This window comes from Rhyacophila brunnea, unplaced genomic scaffold (assembly GCF_057557595.1).
Source record: "Rhyacophila brunnea isolate RB1 unplaced genomic scaffold, BYU_Rbru_1.0 scaffold_13, whole genome shotgun sequence".
NCBI lineage: Eukaryota > Metazoa > Arthropoda > Insecta > Trichoptera > Rhyacophilidae > Rhyacophila > Rhyacophila brunnea.
This window is the reverse complement of record NW_028232785.1, coordinates 18,381,431-18,390,924: the sequence shown is the minus strand read 5'-3', so window position 1 is coordinate 18,390,924 and position 9,494 is coordinate 18,381,431. Positions and strand designations below refer to the sequence as shown.

The following is a 9,494-nucleotide window of genomic DNA, read 5'->3' as shown; positions in this document are numbered from 1 at the left end:
AGGCGAAGCAGAGGAAGAGCGTCTGCGCACTGGAGCTATCAAGTGAAAGAGCTGACTAAGGGCACCATTCATTCTACTCTGAGAGAAGCGGAAGATCGAGAAGGATGGAAAGTCTTGGTCGCTAAAAGGATGGCGAAATTCAAATGTGGTCACGATCCTCAACCATGAGTGCAAGACCAATAAGAGAGGAAATATCAATTTAATAAGTATGGACAAAACTCGATTTCATGCAACCATGTGACGCTCTCACTCAGCTGACAACTTATAGTGGTGACTCTATAGTAACATAATATAACACTAGCTGAATTCCGCTAAAATGTACATAATTTAGGTGTGTTGAATGTATTAATCCACCGCCATCTTTAGATTAATAAAGCCTGAGCATAACTTTTTGCACAAGTGGTCCACTGCCATACCATATATCGATAACGTACGTGCAAGCAGACTTTGGTATTCTATAATGACTGAAGAATATAAATAAGTTATTAGTTATTGTCGTTTAGAATCGACTGTCACATTGACAAACGTCCTAGTGTATTATGATATTATTATACACAGAAGAAGTTTATTTACTTTGATCGTCACTTCCAATTATTAATTACACATAACCACTAAATCAGATAAACTCCAAGGTCTCCAAGATACGTTAAAATAATCTTAAACTGAAACTAAGAATACTCCGACAAGTGAATACGACAGACGCGTCAGTATGAGCACTCTACAGACAATGACAGGTCATCCATAGACAACGGGATGGGCGAAAAGTAGGACCAGTCTTGTAATGTATCGGCTTCCTTCTTCAGTTGGCAATGATTAATCTCATATTTATTTTACCGTGGTAACATGAAATTGCACATTATTAATCATTTTCATGAGGATAATTTTAAATGTGATATTTTAATTTACTCATGTATTCAATCTAGTACTATGAAATCACAATATGATAAGTTATATTGTATCATCAGTTTATCCCAATGTCAGGAACGTAACCGAGTCTATGCCTTCAGCGAGTTATCTCGCTATATAAGGCCGCACATACATCGCGAGTTATCTCGTCCGACTTTAACCCTTAGGCTGCTACGATGTTGTGCAAAATCCGGGCGAGGATTGCTACCAATAATTGTCGATAAATTAAAGTATTGTATTATTTTTAGACACCTTACAACTTAAATTGATTCTGCGAAATCGGAATATTATGAAAACACATTTCGTAATTAATTTATCGTTTTGAATAGATAACGAGGCAAGTAATTGACATATCTCTTTCTCGCTCTATCATACGGGCGATCGCGAGAGCGAGCGAAATGCACGATCCTCGCACAGAGTTTTGATTTTTATCAGTTATTGGAAACAATTGGTTGTCCCACACGAGGGATAATACAAAGTAGTGGAATTAGGAAACTACCCGGCTGAAAATAAAAATTTTGCATGGTGGCCTCGTCAAAAGATCGCGTACAATATGCGTGATTTGTGAAAAAGGTCTTCATGGTGTTTGTTTATTGGAACATTTAAAATATGTATTGCAAATGATTTTATTTCATTATTTTTTTGTAAATGAAACTGTTTTTATATAGCACAAATCCACTCTACTTTAAACACTGAGTTGATTAAAAGTCTTTCCCATTATTTCAAATGCATAAAATAAAATAAAGCATTGTCCTTCCACCAAGAATTTGACTGTAAACAAAATTTTATATGGTAAACTGAAATTTGTATTTGGAATTGTTTTTATTGTAAAAAGGGTGATGCCATGAAAAAAATACAATAGTTATAAGTTCTAAACCTACCCAGTCACAAAACATATATGAATCGGGTTATATTACACAACAATAAAACTAAATAGATAAAACAATGTTTCGTACCACTGGTGCAGTAGTATGTTCCCAAATTAACGTAACATTTCAGGCATCAAAAGCAAAACGACGATCGTTGTTAGCATTTTTGGCCATTATCAAAAACAACGATATATCGTTGCGTAGCATTCTAAGGGTTAAACACAAATCTCTAGCCACTGTCGATTGATTTGTATAATCTAAAAAAATAAACAGGGACATCTATTTGAATAATTATGAAATACTAAACCACAAATTATCGCTATTACAGCAATTGTATAGATCTACCATCATAAATTGGCATTTCAGCGAGGGCGCTAGTATGACATTGAGAATATTACCATAACTAACAAAAAAATGGTAATTTATAATTTTTTATTGGTAGTAGATTTCTGTACAAATATTATGCAATCCATAATTCGAGAAACATGTTGTAAAATTAAATGGCATTTGTAACAAATTTATCCTCGATAGACAATTTTAGTTTCAAATTCGACCGGCTGCCAACTTACGATGGTAGATCTTTAGTAAGAGCTTCCGTATTATATCCAAAATGCGTTCCTATGTTAATAATATATTGTGCAAAATGTCTAAAGTTGAATAAATTGTAATAAGTAAATATTTTAGTTAATTTGAATCGCTTTTATGTTCGTGTTCTTCTGTTTTAAATAAGTAAAAAATTAATGCTATACTTACTAAAGTTTTCTTATGTTCCTAGATAGCACTACAAGTATACACTAGGTATTGTGTTTTTCACACAAACAACAAACAAAAACATTGTTTTTTATAATTAACTATTTCTTTTATTCAACGAATAATTCACAAGATTTAAGAATTTATCATTTAGTAATCGAAATAATAGGTATCTACTTTGATTTAAGAAACAAAAAACGACTGCCAAAGTAGCTTGATTTGGAAGAGCGCTGATGAGTAGGTATTAAAATTGACCAATAGTTAAAATTTGTCACAATTAGTATGTCATTGCGTAGTATATTGGTAAATGCGACGGATGGGGCGTAAACCCGGGAGATACAGGGTTCGATTCCCCGTCGGGGTGGCTTACTTTTTTTCAAAAAAGATTTTTTCTATTGGTTCTAATAAACTCTTTCAGAAAGTGTTTTTCAAAATTATGTATATTCTTTTTTTAAATTTCCAGAACTACCAACCGTAAAAAATCCGTATTGTAGCTTTATTGAAACCTTTTTGACAATGCCACGAAGTATTTTTTTTAATTTCCATTTATGGTTTTCACAGTTTGGCAGTTTTGAAGGTGGATGACTTTTACTTAATTATAATTCATTGTATAGGTAGGTACCTGTTTAATAACATTAGTGAACTTTCCTGCAATTAACCTCTAATTAAAAAATAGCACACAATATTATCTGATGTCGACTTTATTAGTTGTAGGTAACCATTTCCCACTGAAGAAGGAAGCCGATACATTACACGACTGGTCCTACTTTTCGCTCATCCCGTTGTCTATGGATGACCTGTCATTGTCTATAGAGTGCTCATACTGACGCGTTTGTCGTGTTCACTTGTCGGAGTATTCTTAGTTTCAGATTATTTTAACGTAGGTATCTTGGAGACCTTGGAGTTCATATGATTTAGTGGTTATGTGTTATTAATCATTAGAAGTGACAATCAAAGTATGTAAACTTCTTCTGTGTATAATAATATCATAATACACTAGGACGTTTGTCAATATGACAGTCGATTCTAAACGAGAATTACTAATAACTTATTTATACTCTTCAGTCATTATAGAATACCAAACTCTATTTGCTAGTATGTTATCAATAAATAGTATGGCAGTGGACCACTCGTTGCTTGTGCGAAAAGTTATGCTCAGGCTTTATTAATCTAAAGATGGCGGTGAGGTAACCCATAACATTTTGGTAGTGATGGTGTTGAGAAGTGATCACGTTGGGGGCACCTCTTTGGGGGTGATGGAGATGAAAGATTGGTTGGAGGGTGCTCTAGTGAATCTAGGAGAGTTCATTTTACCTAATGAAGAAATAGAATGATACAGAATACAGGTGCGAAGTGCCAGACACTACGCGTCGACACATGCTCAGTCCGGGAAGTTATGATAGAGTGAGTACCACGCCCGAAGCGTGTTGGTAGTGCCATCTTCTATCAATTATGACTCGCTATCTATTGAAATGAAGACTCGATTAATTGCAGCAAGCTATTATTGATGCAGGGTAAGATAACACTGACTGTCGCCTTGCTGCTATCTCGCAGCATTTCGCTGACAAGACTTGGGGTTGTCATCCGTCACTGGCGTATGTCACACTTGCATAATGTGCTGACCGTAGATCACGTGACATGCGAAAATTGGTAAACCCGCTAATTACCGCGTTGTTGTAACAACGGAGCATTTGCTGACATGGCCTGGGGTTGTTGACGCACACAACATTAAAATAAATTGCGCCGATATTTCAAAAAAATTAGCTTATTTTCTCCACTGTATATTAGCATAAACATATATTTCTTTTTGATTCATTTATTATTTATATAATACTTAAAAATATATATATATATATTGTTGATGTATAGCCGTTTAATATAACAACATAATTAAATATTATAAGTAATAATATAAGAATAAAATAAATGCGTGTTAAACTCTAGCACTGGCTGCGCGACGCTGCTAAATACTAATTACTGTTTTATGTTCACTTGTGTGTACGGCGTGACACCAGATAGTACTCGAAGGTATATTGTAACGCGCGCATAACTCTGTATATTATTATTCATGAAGTTGATAATAAATAAAGTTAATCACATATATAAAACACCGTTGATAATTTACGATGCTTAAACGATCCACTATTCCCAACATATATATATATATATATGCCAATAAATAAAAATGGTAAGTTCTGTTCAACTCTTTTATTAAAAAAAAAAAAACACCTAGGTACAGGATTTCTCTTTAATTTGACTGTGTATGTCTGTGAAGTATGTGATGTCTTTTCAATTCACAAGATTTTTTGCATTTGTAATCACACAAATCACACTTGTATGGTTTCTCGTCACTGTGAACCTTTTCATGTCTCTTCAGTCCGATGGCTCGTTTACATTTGTAATCACATAACGTGCATTCAAATGGTTTGTCGCCACTGTGAACCATTTCATGTATTTTCAATGAGCCAGACGATATGCTTTTATAATTACACATACTGCAGTGAAAGCTTTTTTCACCACTGTGTATCATGCTATGTCTCTTTAAAACAAAAGCTTTATTGCATTTGTAGTCGCATAAGTTGCAACTAAATGGTTTTTCGCCACTATGAATCAATTGGTGTCTCTTTAAATGACTGGGTTGGTTACATTTGTAATCACATAGATCGCAACTAAAACGGTGTTCGCCGCTATGCTTGATTTGGTGTACTCTCAAAGAACTAGACGATATGCATTTATAGTCACACAAGCCGCATTGTAAAGGTTTCTCGCCACTGTGCACCATGTTGTGTTTCTTCAAATCGCCGGAATGTTTGCATTTGTAATCACATAAATTGCACTTAAAAGGTTTCCCACCACCATGAACAAGTTTATGTATTCGTAAAAGAAATGCGTGAGTGCATTTGTAATCGCACAAATCGCAATGAAAGGATTTTTCTTTTTCAACAACCGTTTTTCGTTTCTTGCTTGTAATGCTTTGCGTCTTGTCACATTGCTTTTTATGGTTATTTAAAACATTTTCTGATGAGAAAAAAGAGAAGCAAATATTACATACAAAATTCCTGTCGTAGAATACAGATCTATATATTTTTAACTGGACTTCCTTTTGGGGTGGTAGCGTTATCTCTTGCTTTATGTCATTTCCGTCTATTTGAATTTCTTCATTTGGCAACATGGATTCTCTCTTTGTATTCAGGATATCATGATTTTCATTACGATTGTATCCAGTATCTGATACACGAGCCATAGGTATACAATTTAATTGTTTCCCATCATCGAAAACTTCCACCTTTATATCACGTGGTGCATTCCCACCATCAGAAAAAGGTATATTTAAATGTGAATCACTCTCAACAGAAGTCATATGACGATGTATGAATGGTTCCTGTAAAAAGATAATAACACAATTAATTAAATTGTATCAAAAGATGTTTAAAAAAAACCTTATTTTAATTATTTAATAAACTATCTCTTTTAATACACGAATAAGACACTAGATTTCAGAATGTAACATTCTATATATAAGTACTGAATACACATTATTTGAAAACATTTCATGCATATTATACACGATAGAAGAAAATATTTTGCAGAAAAAAATGCAACACCCGACGGGCCTGAACCTGTATCTGCAGGATTCGCGCCTGTATGCTTTTACATATTAAACTACGGGCATCTTAGTTTTAACTATTAGTTGTTACATGAAATTATTCTAATTGGATGGAGCTTAACGTAATGTACAGACTTGCAAACTTATCTAAAGAATAGATGAGGGAGCCACAGTCGAAAACTACACAATCAAGACGCGCTACTGGACAGAATCTGACAGTCGAATGACGTTTTCAAAATGGCGTCCATATGGTAGTTCGTAGTTCCATTTTTGACCCTAATTTAGATAAGTTAGTAGGCTGTAAGTAATGATGGCATTGACGCCAGAACTCAAAATGAACGAGGGCTGACCGTAACGCTATTTTAATATATAAAATTATCAATACTATCGATCCGTCCTCCAGAAAAATACACTGACAAGTCGTAAACCCATATTTCTACAAGCAAGAATAAGCTTTTATAATATTTTGCCACAAAGAACTTTCAGCGAACGGGCTATATAACCGAAAAGTTGCATGCCCTTTACCAGAGTTGACATCTTAATGTTTTTCTTGCCATGTCAAACTTACAATTCCATCTACTCCATAACATGTTTTAGAAACTTGCCAACTCTTGGCAGTAATCGTAGGTATAATGTGTTTCGTTGTGACCATGCATAATAGCGCATGTACACATGCATGGAATTACTGTCGGCCATTGTGCTTATTTTAAATTGTCATAACAATAACTGTTTACACGTAAAAGTGTTGACTGTCTCTCCAATCTCATTCTTCAAGAGTAAGCGAGACGCGAGGTTGTCATTTTATACTACTATCTGATAGGTCGTATTGAAAATCAGAGCTCAAAATTAGTAGTTCGTTTTTAACCGTCATGTTCTCTATCGCTATCTTGCTCTCTATCGCTCAACTGCGCAGATCCAAAATAATCTTACTTACGCGCAATAAATCATCAAAATTTGGAATCTTCCAATCTTGTTTGATTTATGCACGCACTCTTGCCAACTGCAGGATAATACATATTATGTCCCCATATATTTCTTACTGTGCACAGCACATCCATGCACGTGTAAACGGGGTATAAGTACGTTGTACTAATACAATGTCTTAAATTATTCAATATTCATTTGTCAATACGTGATTTTGACATGACATTCGAAAAGTGCAGGCATGTGGAATATGATAAAAAAAAACGTTAAAAACGTCATGCAGGTGCCGATGCAGTGCGGTTCAACGTGAAGTGACCTCAATGTTGTTTTAGTGATTACGGCAGATTTTACCAACTGACAATGTTCGTTTAAAGGTTCAAAATGTGCTACGGGATGGGAGCATCAGACTGATAACATTTTAAACACCAAGAACAACGACATTACACACATTTTTTCCCCGTAGAGGCAGCCCGTGACAGTAGGCGACAAGCACCGTGACATGCACCTCAATTTGGGTCGCGCTTTACTGTCAAATGGATTGTCATTGGCAAAGCAAGCAAATAACATAGTTTTTAAAATCTGAATCTAGCGGGGAGATAGTGGTTTCTTTTTTTGCGTTGTTTTACTATATGTGGTCGTAATCCGCTGGTCTCGGATGATGAGACAAAACACCGCCATCTTTAGATTAATAAAGCCTGAGCACAACTTTTTGCACAAGCAACGAGTGGTCCACTTTTCAGCTGTCAAAATCCCAGATTGCTTGACATATTGATTCGCCCTTTCTCGTTTCAAATTGAATTATAAAATATTCTCACATCAAATATATTCACTATCAGTGTTATTTATAAATAATATACATTCCTGTTATTCATCAGCTGTCAAAGTCAGACTAGTCCTTCACACAAATACCGGTGGTAATATCGAGTTCCGAAAAATATGTAGCATTGATCTATGTATTACATTTGTAGAAAGTGTATTAATGCTAGTGTATTATTTATCATTTAACTCATCTATCCAAATCAAACCACTCCATGTGTCAAGGCAGCTGGAAATATCGATTTGTAATAGCATTTTAATACTCATATTTTTATTATCAGTGTATCCATATGTTAGGAATAGTGAAAGAATACTCCAACAAGTGAACACAACAGACGCGTCAGTATGAGCACTCTATAAACAACGACAGGCAATGATAGATCATCCATAGACAACGGGAGGGGCGAAAAGTAGGACCAGACGTGTAATGTATCGGCTTTCTTCTTCAGTGGGCAATGGACAAAACCAATAAAAACAAAACACAACTTACATGGCTCGTTGAGGCACATCCAGCAGTAATATTTTCAGAGGCGTTATATTTGCTGTTTTTAAATTGAATTTCGACTTCTGATTTGATGTATTTGTTGTCAACGAAAACATTCTATAAACATAAACAAAAAAATCTTTTATAATACCACGTACAACAACAATGCTCACGAAGCATAGATGTTAAAAGCACAACATATTTATTATTAGATCATTATTATATAAATTAAATTATAAACAGAATTGTAATGTCACAATAATATGTTGTCTGCCTTTACCTGTGTAGTATCCTGATTGTCATATTCCACGGCAACCTCCTCCTGTTTGACAAATACATCATGCCGACTGATACTTGTATTAACTTCATTGTGGGTCTCGTTACAATAATCCCATTGATTTTCACTATCGATTGCTACTTCTGAGAGTTGATCGGTTGACAGATCATCTGTAGGTTCTACTTTTATATCCATTTTGAAAGTTAATTACGGATTTAATCAAAATATTACGTTGCCAGCTACAATGCCGTTCATACGTCAAGCAAGACGTCAAGATGCCCAACTAGTACTAGGGCGGGGCGTAAAATGTATCAATATTATTTAACCGATACTTTTCTTTCGATACAAAGCCGGTATTGTTTCTATTTATCTAATAATAATAATATTATTATATAAACATGCATTATAATCCATTAGAATATTCATGCAATTATTAAGCAATTTTATTTAATGTATTTAAGTACGTATATAATAATATGTAAATGCGAAATATATACCTAGGTAGTATTTTATTTCAATATTCATTCTTCGTCTGCTAAAAAATATTAATAATTATAGGTATCGCTGAATGATTACACTGTTGAATAAATATATAAGTTTACAGTGGAATTAATAATTTTGAGTCGATAATAATTCAGTGGTTATTTTTCACTGATCATGTCCACTATTCACTCCTTAGCGATAAGTGAACTTTTCAAATAAAAACACAGAGCTAAAACACGCACGCGACAAAAACCAAACTATCAGATTGTATGACAACATACTTGGTCACGTGACTCAATACAGTCCCGACACTGAAAGTGACATGTCTCATGTCGAATGTCAACAACGTTGGACGTGTTCCTATTTGAATGTCAACCT

The 9,494-nt window shown here is 34.5% G+C and overlaps 1 long non-coding RNA gene across 1 annotated transcript; it reads right to left on the bottom strand.

Annotated features, from left to right (window-relative positions):
• Window positions 1-4,720: 4,720 nt before the first annotated feature.
• On the bottom strand, window positions 4,721-8,893 carry LOC147076762 (uncharacterized). The gene is made up of 3 exons (XR_015069698.1): window positions 8,637-8,893; window positions 8,363-8,473; window positions 4,721-5,907 (listed from the first exon to the last, which is right to left on the bottom strand). It is a non-coding gene; the product is annotated as an uncharacterized LOC147076762 (long non-coding RNA).
• Between the last annotated feature and the right edge of the window lie 601 nt (window positions 8,894-9,494).